This window comes from Natator depressus, chromosome 22, assembly GCF_965152275.1.
Source record: "Natator depressus isolate rNatDep1 chromosome 22, rNatDep2.hap1, whole genome shotgun sequence".
NCBI lineage: Eukaryota > Metazoa > Chordata > Testudines > Cheloniidae > Natator > Natator depressus.
Genome location: NC_134255.1, coordinates 11,456,796 through 11,469,099, shown reverse-complemented (window position 1 = coordinate 11,469,099; position 12,304 = coordinate 11,456,796). Strand labels below are relative to the sequence as shown.

The 12,304-nt window shown below is 41.9% G+C and overlaps 1 long non-coding RNA gene across 3 annotated transcripts in view; it reads right to left on the bottom strand.

The window, feature by feature from the left end:
• LOC141976064 (uncharacterized) overlaps positions 1–12,304 on the bottom strand; it is a 127,781-nt gene that overhangs the window by 94,444 nt on the left and 21,033 nt on the right. For 2 of the 3 annotated variants that reach the window (XR_012636056.1, XR_012636058.1), the window contains exon 3: positions 942–1,068. This is a non-coding gene — a long non-coding RNA (uncharacterized LOC141976064). The remainder of the gene's footprint in view (positions 1–941; positions 1,069–12,304) is intronic. The other variant, XR_012636057.1, reaches the window with a different exon arrangement.

The following is a 12,304-nucleotide window of genomic DNA, read 5'->3' as shown; positions in this document are numbered from 1 at the left end:
TGAGCACTCTCCCGTCGACTCCGGTACTCCACCAGAATGAGGAGTGTAAGCGGAGATGACAGGAGAGCGTCAGCTGTCAACTTACCGCAGTGAAGACACCGCGGTAAGTAGATCTAAGAACGTCGACTTCAGCTACGCTATTCACGTAGCTGAAGTTGTGTATCTTAGATAGACCCCATGCAGTAGTGTAGACAAGTCCTTAATCTCAGGTCTTGTCTCATTGGGCAAGTCATTTCACCTCCCTGTACCTCAATGTACCTTTCTAAGACGGAGGTAGTGATATGTCTCCCTGCACCACAGGGGAGTGGTGAAAATAGTTAATGCTTCGTAAAGCACTTGGGAGAAGAAAAGGGCTAACTGCTATTTCTGGTCATTTTGTCCCAAAGCCAGAAGAAAAGCAGCAAGAAAGCAGAAAGAAAATGGTTATCCACATTTTTTTTTCAAAACTACCAAAAAAGTGGCTCAGCTCGAATTCAGTTCAAGCTTTAGCCATCGCTTGTGAGTGTTTATTGGATCTAAATTGCTGCACCCGTTCCTGCCTGGAACAGAAAGCATAAGCAGATTGCAATCATGTAACAGAGAGGGACAGATTCTTCTCTCAGCTCGGGAATGATTTGGGGATAAGGGGTGGGCCAAAGGGAGCTTTAAACCACTTTCATGACTCCCTACATTGGCACGTTCCAACCTATATTTGGCTGCAACTGCTCCCTAGGGGCCATTCTGGCCTCCAAGAATATCCAAGCCACTGTGGAACACAGGATATGACCCAGACCTTGCCAGCATGTTCCCTATCTCCCTATCCAAGTGGAGTGGAAACCAGTTAATCTAGCAGCTCCATCCCATCTCATTCCTCATAGGCAAACCCCCCTTCCCCCGCCCCCGCCATTATGAAATCCCGGAGTTTGGCATGTTGAGAACTAACACACAAACCCTGCCACAACCTGATTTCAGTTGCATCAAATTTGCTTCAGAGGCTCTGATTTGTCTTCCACGTTCTCCAGCCGCAGTGACTCACGCGTCCACCATCAGGAAATGGAAAACGTTTCTGCATCTTTAGAGAAACAAAAGCTGCAATTTAAAAAAAAAAAATTTTTTTTTTATAAAGATCCTTACATTTCTTAATTTCTATTTCAAGAATGAAGTCAGACTTTTACCTCGCTGGGTATTTGATGAGTGATGCGTTATATTTTGAGTTGATCCACAAGCCAAAACATGTTCCCGTTCATTCATAACACTGAGCTGTTCTGCGTTAAACAGCCGATTATGATGAATGAAGTGGGTGTAACTTCCTTGAAATCCTCCAAAGACCTGTCAAAGCAGAGCTACTGCTACTCAGTTCTCTCCTCAAAGTGTAGAGATCACTGGTGTAACTGTTTCACATTGATCCTGAAATACACTTTTTTGGTGCAAAGAATTAGGCAGGATCCTTTTTTGGAGGCAGGAAGGGTGGGGAGAACTGCCTGGGGATAAGAAAGAGAAGTGGCTCGACATCTCAACTGCAAATTTAGATATATATTTTTTTAAAATCTAAATTGTGCTTCATCCAGATTAATGTGGCAGACAAAAACCAAAGCCCTTGTCTGCTTTGCATGGACATTGAAGATCTCCTACCATTTTTTGGACAATTAAAGCTTTAATCCTATATTAAAGGATGAAATAGAGGAAAAATGGTCTTATGGTTAAGACAATGGATTGTAACTCCAGAGATATGGGTTTGAACCCAGCTCCAAAACAGACTCAGCGTGTGACTTCGGACATGTCACTGGGGCTGAGATTTTCGAAAGGAATCTAGGGATCCAGTCTCTGTGAATTTCAACCAACTCCCTTAGGTTCCTTTGAAGAGCTCACCCTTAATATCTCTGGGCCTGAGTACCCAATATATAAAATTGGGAAAATGGTACTTCCCCTTTATCCCGCCCTTTCGTCTGTCTCATTGATCTAGGGGGAGATTCTCAAAGGCTCGGATGGGAGGTAGGCACCCAATTTTCATTTCCTTTCAATGGGAACCTGGCACCTACCTGCCCTTTGTGACTAAGAAATTCTGCCCTTTAGACTATGTTTTTTGGTGCAGGGACTGTCCCTTGCTACATATATGTACATTGCCTAGCACAACAGCGGCCCAATCCCAGCTGTTCCAGACGCTTCTGCCGTACAAATAGTTACTAATTAACAACAGCATTGTCCTAAATCTTCCTTCCCATGCCCTCTAAAGCTGCATTATTTATAATTATTATTATTTTAACAAAAACATATGTTCCTGTTAGAAAGATCATGAACATTTTGGGAGCCCTCAGATTGACAGATGACAACTAAATGCAGGGTATTTATTAATAAAAATACTACCAAAACCTCTAAGAATTTGTTTAGAGGAAGAACCTTACAGGAATGGACACTGGTCTTAGCAGCAACAGTCACTGCACCTCATCAGCTGTTGGGTTCTTTACAAACTTCTTTGAAAACCATGAAGCCAGTTCCTTAGCTGGGGTAAAATGACATTGCTCCAGTGATTTGAAAGGATGTACACTAGTTTACACCAGCTGAGGATCTGGCCCATACATTTGATTCCATGCTTAAAACTTTTAACCCTTAATACCCTAGGAATAAATACAGTGATTTCAGTTGCACTGAAGACTAACAGACCCCCATCTGTCAGCTCTGGGGAAAGAGCCAACATTTTTCAAATTTTGATTTTTTGACTCCAGATTTTTCTGCTGAAAAATCAAATCTTGACAAAAAAATTGAAAAATGCCGGTGACAATTTCTGTGCACAAGTTTTAAACAAATTCCCAACAGCTTTACAGCTGAAACATTTTCATTTGAAAAAAAAAATGGAATTTTTCAAAAATTTGGAAACAGAGAAAAAACAGTAAAAAAGGGTTGGCTTTTTTGCTTGTTTAATTGTTTTTTCAATCACCTCAAGGGAAATGACGATCCACTCCCCTCTCCCCACAAAAATTCCATTTCTCACTCAAAATTTTTACTCTGCATCTTTCTCACAGTCTCTCCTAAACAGAATACAAATCCAACAACATTCAAATCACATTTAGGAATAGGTTCTAAGCAGGAACAAAGGGTTCTCCTGTACTTAGGATGCAGGTGAAATTAATTAAACATAACACACACAGTGCAGGAAGTACATTAGGGGACTGATCCCAAGAGGTGCTCAGGAAATCGTAGGATTAGGTCCTAAATGGAGGCAGGTAGCATTTCCATTCTTCTTTCTATTACAGGCATGAACATTCATTCCTCTATTTATCTCTGGCTGGCTTAGATTTAGAAATGCTTCTGTGGTTGCATTGCTGTGAAATGTATCAATGTTTATGAGTCACCCGGTAAAGGACACATTTGTAAACTGACCCACCATTGAAAAAAAACCACCTCTCTTTCTTCATTGGTTTGAGGGGAGATGAGGCAAAGGTTCCTCTCCTCTGATTCATCTCCTACGGAAATATATACCATATAGAGTAATGGAGTGATTAATACAAAATGCATTCTTGACTCATACTGGAAGAGGGATTTAAGCTTTTAAATCCAGCACCTAATTACTTGTTTAGAGCAACCACTTGTGGCCAAAAATGTGGGGATTTATTTATTTAGTGGGGAGATTTTTTTGGTGGAGGAAGAGTGATTGAAGGCAATGGCAGACACAGCAATGTACAAGAGATAAATGTAAATTGGGTTTTGAGCCAGTCTTCATGGAAATCAGTGGGAAGCTTTCCACTGACACCAAAAGAATCAGACCTGCAAAACGCAAGACATTGTTTCTGGGGTTGGAGCCTCACTGTATGACTTTGGGCAAGTGACTTAGTAACTGTGAGTCTCAGATCATCACCTTTAAAATAGGGCTAATAGCACTGCCCTGCCTCTTAGGGGTGTTGTGGATAAACACATTAAAGATTGTGAGGCACTCAGATACTGCAATGATAGGATCACATAAGTACCGAAGGAATTTAGATAGATAGATAACTCCCACTGAATTTCTAAGGCAGATGGACAACTATCTTGCTCTCTCTTAGGGAACTGAACTGTGGTCTTACAAGTCCAGTGTCCTAATCACTGGACCATCTTTCCTCTTAACAAAATAACTCACTCTAACTCCACTGGCCCTTTTGAAAGCCCATACATTGTCTGGCAAACTGCAGTTGGGTAAAACAAAGTGCCATAAAGTGAGCTACAAGGACATTATATAAAGTGTTTGTTCTGAATGTCTAACTATCGGATGACTTCAATACTGAGACAGGACTCACCCCTGCATTATAGTTCAGTTCAATATCTGAACTGGAACTTTCCTGACATTTGGAAAGGTGTTTGCATCTGGGATTGTGAGTTAAGGCCCCATATCTGCTTTTGCAGTGTAAAGTGTTAGCATCAGAAATGGGGAGAGAAACTAGCCGGCCCCTTCCCTGTATTTCTCCTCTCTCCACATTCACTATTCTCTCCTGTTGTCCTATGAGCAGCTGAAGGTTGAAGGGTGGGATTTTTTTCCATATCACTAGGAAGTCATCTCTTCTCCCTTATCCCTGACTTCCTCATCTTCTTCCTCCTTAAACTCTTCTGTTCATTTGCATACCATAATCCTATTGAAGGAACTGAACCAGCTGAGCAGACCTCTGGCCCCATCTAACTAAGCATCCTGAATCCTACCCAGAGCACATCAGACTAGCTGGTTCATTTAACCTGACATCTTGTTACCAGTGAGACTTTCAAGTGCATTTTGTAACTGTTATGTGTCTGGCTCCGATAATAGCAAAGCTGTTGTTTAGCCAAGGTAAAGTGACCTGCATTTATTCAGATGACTCAATTGCCTTGAGGGAATAATTGGATTTGAGGTAAGTGCAAATTTGCTTGGAAGGTTTCACATTGGCTGTGCTGATGCTTACTTTTCTGAGCGAAATTCTTGGTCAGTTTGTGCCCTTTCAGTGCAATCTGTTCAGCCGCTTGATTTATTACCTGAAATTGAACAGTACATGCTCCCATGCAACCTCAAGGATTCCAGACACAGTGAACTGAAGACATACACATGCTGTACTGAGTGGAGAGACATTTAATTAATATATTTCCTGAACTGTAATAAATGGCTGGTTGATTATCATGATATTGCTAAACACCTGCCTTGAGCTGTTTGTTAGGGTATTAATGAAGTTGGATTTTTAGACCCAGGCTCTCACTTGTACCCGCAAATAACTGTGGGCATGCAAACAATTGCAGGATAAATTCAGGGCCTAGATTGTGACTTCAGTCATAGCCTTGAACAAAAGATGTGTGTAAATGGCACCACCCCAGCAGCAGTGTACGCTGTGACTCAGTCACATGCCTCTGAGTCATGATGCCTTCCTGCTTCCTCCTTGCTCCCGGGGGTGGAGGTAGGAATTTGCTGCTGGCCTATACTAGCAATAAATTACGACATCTTTTGCATCAGCTCTGCTGGCCAGTGATGTAGGTGTGTGGGAGGGGAGGTTGGGGGGAGCTGATTCCCAATCCACCTGTCGCAGGGAAGGAGTGAGTGCATATCCCTGCTTACCTTTGCACACCCAGAACCAATGTCTGGGAAGGCTGCATAGAGATGTAAGGTCTGTACTGCCTCGTACTCCACTGCACAGGTGTGTAGTCCAATCACAGTCTAGCCCTGTGTCCTTCAGGTCTCTAACCACTTGGCTGCACCTGTAAATCATGTAGTCAGGAAGCCGAGGGTTTGGTTCTCCTCTTTTACACTTGATTTACACTGGTGTGACTCCACTGATTTCAGTGAGTCTTTTCAGATTTATACTGGCACAAGCGAGAGCAGAACAGGCCCTCTAATGAATAAGACTGAGTGGAAGGACTTTTCAAGCTTAAAGATCAACTAAGGCATGTTCATAAGGAAATGAGTCAAAGGTGGTTAAGAGGGTGGAAATGTACTATCCTAGGGGAGATCCCCTTCCCGAGCAGATCTGAACTATTAGTCAGTGAAAGACAAGGACAGTCCTTGGAGTAAGAAAGAGAATGAGGGAGAGGGAGGGAGGGATAATGATACAAAGAGAAAGCGTGTGTGAGAGAGAATCAGCCTAACAGTAGCATCATGGACCTTAATCCTGTGCCCACTGAATCAGGGTGCTTCCAATGGCTTCTACAGACACTGGATTGGGCACATGTATGATAGCGCCTTACATTCTGAAGCATCACAAAGCACTTTGCCAAATGATCCTATCATACATCGCCGGTGTGTTTAGTGCATCACAGTGACTAGTGACACTACACAATAATGTGAGGATTTGTGTACAAAAAGGTGCTGTGCCGCTTTAGTGGTGTAGTCCCCCGAGGGCGGACAAATAATACCAGTGTAAATCTACTTACACCAGTATGGGAAGTGGAATAAGGCACCTTTATACCAGTATAACTACCCCTGCACGAGGGCTTGTACCCCTACCTGACACTGTGACACTGGAACAAAAACTGTGTGTTGGCCATAATTTCAGATTGGAACTGAAGACTGTCATGCCTAACAGAAATTGCAGGGGCAATTTTTGGGAAGGCAAAATATAGTTAACACAACTGGAATGTAGCCAGGACATTGGGCTTAACTCTCTTGGCAGTTTTTTCACATGGGGGAATTTTTAAATGAGCACAAGTGGTCAGCAGCTATGTTTGACATCTCATCTAAAGACGACAGCTCTGATAGCAGGGGTGGTTGCTTATATCACAGTGGAGCATTAGCAACTTGATCACAATCTAGAAGCACCTACCTGTGATACAGAAATTTAATAGTAGAGGGCTCTTTAATCTAGCAGACAAAAGGTACTGCAAGATACAATGGCTGGAAGTTGAAGCTAGACAAATTCAGACTAGAAATAAGGTGCAAAATTTTGACAGGGGGGCAATTAACCTTTGGAAAAACTCACCAAGGGCTGTGGTTGATTCTCCATCAGTGGAAACTTTTAAATCAAGACTGGATGTTTTTCTAAACCATCTGCTCTACTTCAAACAGGAATTAATTCAGGGAAGTCCTATAGCCCTGTTTTATGCAGGAGGTCAGACTAGATGCTCACAAAGGTCCCTTCTGGTTTATAATCTTTGAAAATCACCCACCAAATCCCCAGTAACACTTCCTACGGTACCGACCATGGCTGTTCCTAGTAAGTCTGCTTCCTAAAGGATGACCTAGCCTGACCCTGCTTAGCTTGTGAAAAGTGGGGGGAATCAAATGAGAAGATCGCAGTACTTGTTTAGCAAAATGAGAAATTCAAACAACGGACGTCTCAGCAACAATGTTTCCTATCAAAGATCCAAACCTCAGTTAGCCAACAGCTGTCTTTGTGATGTCAAAAGGACGCACCCTCCATTTAGATGGAGGCTCTATATCTACCATTTCCATACTCGTTACTGTTATTTGACATGAGTATTTATCCCTGTTGTGACGTTTTCTCCTCTCATTATGATCGTCCCAAATGAGCTAATCGACTACCCCTACCCACTTGAGCGCCCTCTTATTATACAGTCAGTGAGGGTACAAGTAACCCCGTGCACAGAGCCAGCTCAAGGTCTATGCACCATTTAAGTGCTGCTTCCCACCACAAAACAGGGCTTGAGTGGAGCACAGCCTTTGCATTGATCCTTTGCACAGAGATGAATCATGCTTGCTAAGCTCTGATGTTTACTTAAATATTTACTTATTTATTAACCACCAAGTCTGGGGCTGCATTAACAACTTAAAACGAGAATCAATTTGGAAATGATGTGCTGGTACTTAGAGATAGGTCGGGGCAGAAACTTATTTTGGATAGGTTTCAGAGTAGCAGCCGTGTTAGTCTGTATTCGCAAAAAGAAAAGGAGTACTTGTGGCACCTTAGAGACTAACCAATTTATTTGAGCATGAGCTTTCGTGAGCTACAGCTCACTTCATCGGATGCAAAATTGGATAAAAGACCATTAATTTTGTTTTTTACAATTTTTTTTGGCCAAATTTCACTAGCCCTAACACTGAGGACACCCAAATTTCAAGGAAAGTTTGGCTTTGAGGTACATGCACCAGAACTGTTCAGGCCATATTCACAGCTAGTGACAACAGATGTAGCATTCAGTGCATAAGTGAGGATCTGGTCCTAGGTCTGTAAGGGATCAGTGCCTGAGGCTCCTGCAATGGCCAGAAATTGATTTGGTGAGATACTTCCAGATGATCCTAGCAAGTACACTGTGCCCATGCCGTAGAGGGAGATAAAAAAAAGACCCCGGACAATCTGAGCTGGGGGAATATTCTTTGCTGACTCTGAAAACAGCAACCAGTGTGACCCCAGAGTACATAAGCCAGACCCACCAACCAAGCATCTGAGAAAGAGAATTCTCTGTACAGCCTGCAAGCACACCAACGCCCTGTGTCCAGTGTCCCATCTCCAGCCATGGCCAGCTCTGATGCTTCAGGGGAAAGAGAAAATAAAACACACCCAGAAACTATGGAGGGGAAAAGTTTCCTTCCTGACTCCCACAGGCAACTGTCTGAAGCCCTGAAGCTTGATATTTAGGACATAAGATATAGGACTGGAAGGGACAAGTTGCCCATTGTTGTGCCTCAAATATTCACGGAGAAGCTAAATAATTTATACCATATTACGGTACATAGAAAAAGGAGAGCTAGGCAAAAGAAATTAGTTCATGGCTAGACACATCCATTATCTAGCTGTTATCCAAAGCAAGTGACACTCAATATGTAGCCATTTGCCTATATCAAACTTAAGGCCAGATTCTCAGCCCGTGTAAATTGGCACAAATGCACTGATTTACACCAGCTAAGAATTTCTATATCGGTTTAGAGCTGAGTAAAGAATGCACAGAAGTTTCTCATAATTCTTTCAAATTTTTAAATAAATTCACTTTAGCCATGTTATTTCTAACTTTGTTGGATAAACTGTTCACTGGGAATCATTCACCAGTCAGCTCTGTTCACCCGCACTGGGCCATATGGGCCAAATTAATCCCTTATGTAATTGACTTCAGTGGAGTTACATCAAAGATGTGTGGATCACATATGCACACTCAGCCAATAGTCAACCAGTATTTGCCAAACAACATGTCACATTGCTTACATGATCAAGTCAAAAATCCTCCCTCTGATCCTAATGCACACGCACAAGGTGGCAGCGTTAAGGGTCACACAGGAAACATATTTATTTATTTATTTGTATTACCATAGAGCCAAGGAGCCCTATGGACCAGAACTCCATTTTGCTAAGTTCCCTACAAACAGCGAACAAAAAGAAGGTCCTTTCCTCAAGGAAGCCTACAATCTAAGTATAAGATAAGAGACAACAGATATAGACAGATGAGGGAGTACAGGTGAACACTGAGGCAGTACTGGTCTGCATGATAAGTAGTGGCCTCTTAACAGCAAATGTGATGACTCTGAATAGTTAAAATCATAGCCCTCCTGTTTTACTAATATCTGGGGTTTTTTGCACTGATTGGTACATGTGCCACAGGACACGAAAGTAAGAGCGCTCTTAGGTTAAGAATTGCTCATACTCATAGTGGATGAATCATGAAACACCACAGCAGCATCCTGTGTAATTGACCGCAGCCTCTGTTTCTGGCAGCGTGTCCCTGTTTTGTCTCATGAATAAATGTTATTTGTGTTTTACTATATATATGTAAATAACCAAAAACAAACAAAAGTGCACAGCACTACACTATTCTGCAGTAATGACCCAAAATCCTATGTGCCCAACTGTACCTTCAGTTGCACAGTGACAATGATGGGCTGTGTAGATAAATACGGGATGGATGTCTTTGGTACTCACCCTCTAAAAAGTCTCACCTATTACTGAACTCAATGGGACTTTCACATACGTACGAGGATTGCAGGATTGAGACCTTTATCTCTGCAAGACAGGGTGGTGTGGGAGAAAGGGCACTGGATTGCAAGTCAGACGACGTGATTGCTAATTCCTGCTGGATGACCTTGGGCAAATCACTTCACTTCTCTGTGCCTCTTTTCCCTCCTTTATCTGTTTAGACTGTAAATTCTTTGGGACAGGAGTCTCTTTTACTATGTGTTTATATAGCACCCAGCACAATGGGGTGCCAGTTTTGGTTGGGACCTCTAAACGTTCCCACTGACTTCATCAAAGGAGAGAATTCAAATTTGGGGTACAATTTTTTTTTGTTTGTGTTTGGAGGGGGTGCTGGGTTATGACTAGATCTTCTATGTGCAACCAAATATTATTATTATATAATAATAAATAACAACAATATTAATATAGATACAAAGTGTTACTACACTTTACTGGACAATTATTGTAGTATTTTTTCGTTTGTATTGGAAAACCTTATTATCAGCCATTTTAGCCACTGTGTGAAAACTAATGACTGTTTCAGATTTTCAAATCCGTCTAGGGGATTTAGCCACACAGCTTCCGTTTAAATTGAAATATACCATAGACTGCTTTAAAATTTCAACCAATGAATTTTAAGAAAGTCCATTTCAGATTAACATAGGGCTGGCCCAAAACTAGACCCTGGAATATGAGTCTCTTCCAGTTTCAGTGGTAATTGGAGGAAAGGAAAAAAAAGGAAAAGAAATTAACGAACACAGGACCAGATTCTAGTCTCAGTTAAATCAGGAATAATTCCATTGATTTCAGCCACACTGGCTTAATTGACTTAGTCTATATTCTGTATAGAAAGCCTACTTATGCTAGATCAGTTTTTAAGGAGTCTTTCCTTAAGACCTTCCACTAGCAAAATATTATTTTCTTCAACAGCAATGAAAGATGATTGATCCCTGACTAACTTTTGGAAACCCACAAAATACTTGAGATGTTCACAACCCACTAAACCCTGCGGGTGGAAGCTTCACATTTCCATCCTATCAACTGGGGCCCGATTCTGCTCTCACGTGAGTGTAAATCAAGAGGAACTCCTCTAGAGACAGAGGACTAGATTGTGGCTGAGGTCTGCTTGGCACAGCTGATTCCACTGTGGCCCTATATCAGGTCTATGAAGTTCAACTATGCAGCCAGAACTAGATCTTCAGCTGGTGTCAATCAGCATAGTTCCATTGACTTCAGTTCACAGCTGCTGAGGATTCGGCCCCTCAGCCTTACGGGTGCTTAGCTTAACCAGACCTCTGAGCTGGTGACCCCTCATAATTTTTACCCATGTATCCCATGAATGGCCTTTGCTTTCATAATATCAATCACACTTATGCACAAAGATTCCTCTCATTTTTCTAACTGCTCAATCCTTTGAGAAAGATGAATTTTAATGGCTTGGATCATTAACCTAAAGGTTTATCTAGAGTGGGAACAATGGAACAATTTGTTAATCATTATTATTTATAATTATTTAATGTCAGGGAGAAAAATATCACCTTAAATGTCATCATGATGCCTTTTAATTGCCATGGATGAGATTCAGAATAATCATTGCTCCATAAATGTATACAAATCTAATTTTAGATACCTTAAGATGCTGGATATTTATCTAGAAAATGGAAATCATTTGTGTTCATTACTGGATATGGGGCTGAGAGATCAGAAAAATCAATCAACAGTTTCTTAAAAATGAGTTGTTTTCTAAATTCACTACCTTGACAACAGGACTAATACACAATGGAGGCAGTGAGTAGTAGTCACAGACCGTACGCTGACCCAGGTAAGCGAAGGGGCTGGTTTCCCATGGCTCCCTGTAATTCCTTTGAATGGGCTTTTGGATCGATGCACATTTGTGTCTATGGATGCTGACAATAGGCATTGGCATGGCTGTGGAGGGGGGAGGGAGAATGGGTAGTTGTGGGGAATCTGTAGATGTCTGTGTATGGAGTGGTTGTGCATAAATATGTGTATATATGGAGAGGACATGTGTTTGTGTATAGGGGCGATTTGTGTGCAGGTGTGCTCATCCATGGGGACGATGTGTCTGTAGGGTACATGTAGGCATGTGTGTTGTATTAGTGGGGTGTGTGTGCATGGGAGATTTGTGTGCCTGTGTAAGACAGTCGTGTGTGGGAGATTGTGTGTGTGTGTGGTGGCATCTTAGGGGAATGAGCTGCGCATAAGCGTATACATGATTTTGGTGGGGCTGACGTGTATGCTTGGAAAAGGGAGGTATGAGTATGTCTGGGGAAGTTCTGTGTCCATGTGTGTACACCCATGCCACAGTTTAACTATTATGCACCCAGAATGACTTACTGCCAAATCCAAGTAGGACTTGAACATTTTTTCCACTTGATGCAGACACTCAAAATTTAAACCTTTCCTCAAACAAAGAAACAAACCAAAAGCCCAACACCTTTCCTAGTTTCGGATATTGTCAAGTGGTGAGACAAGCCCCGTAG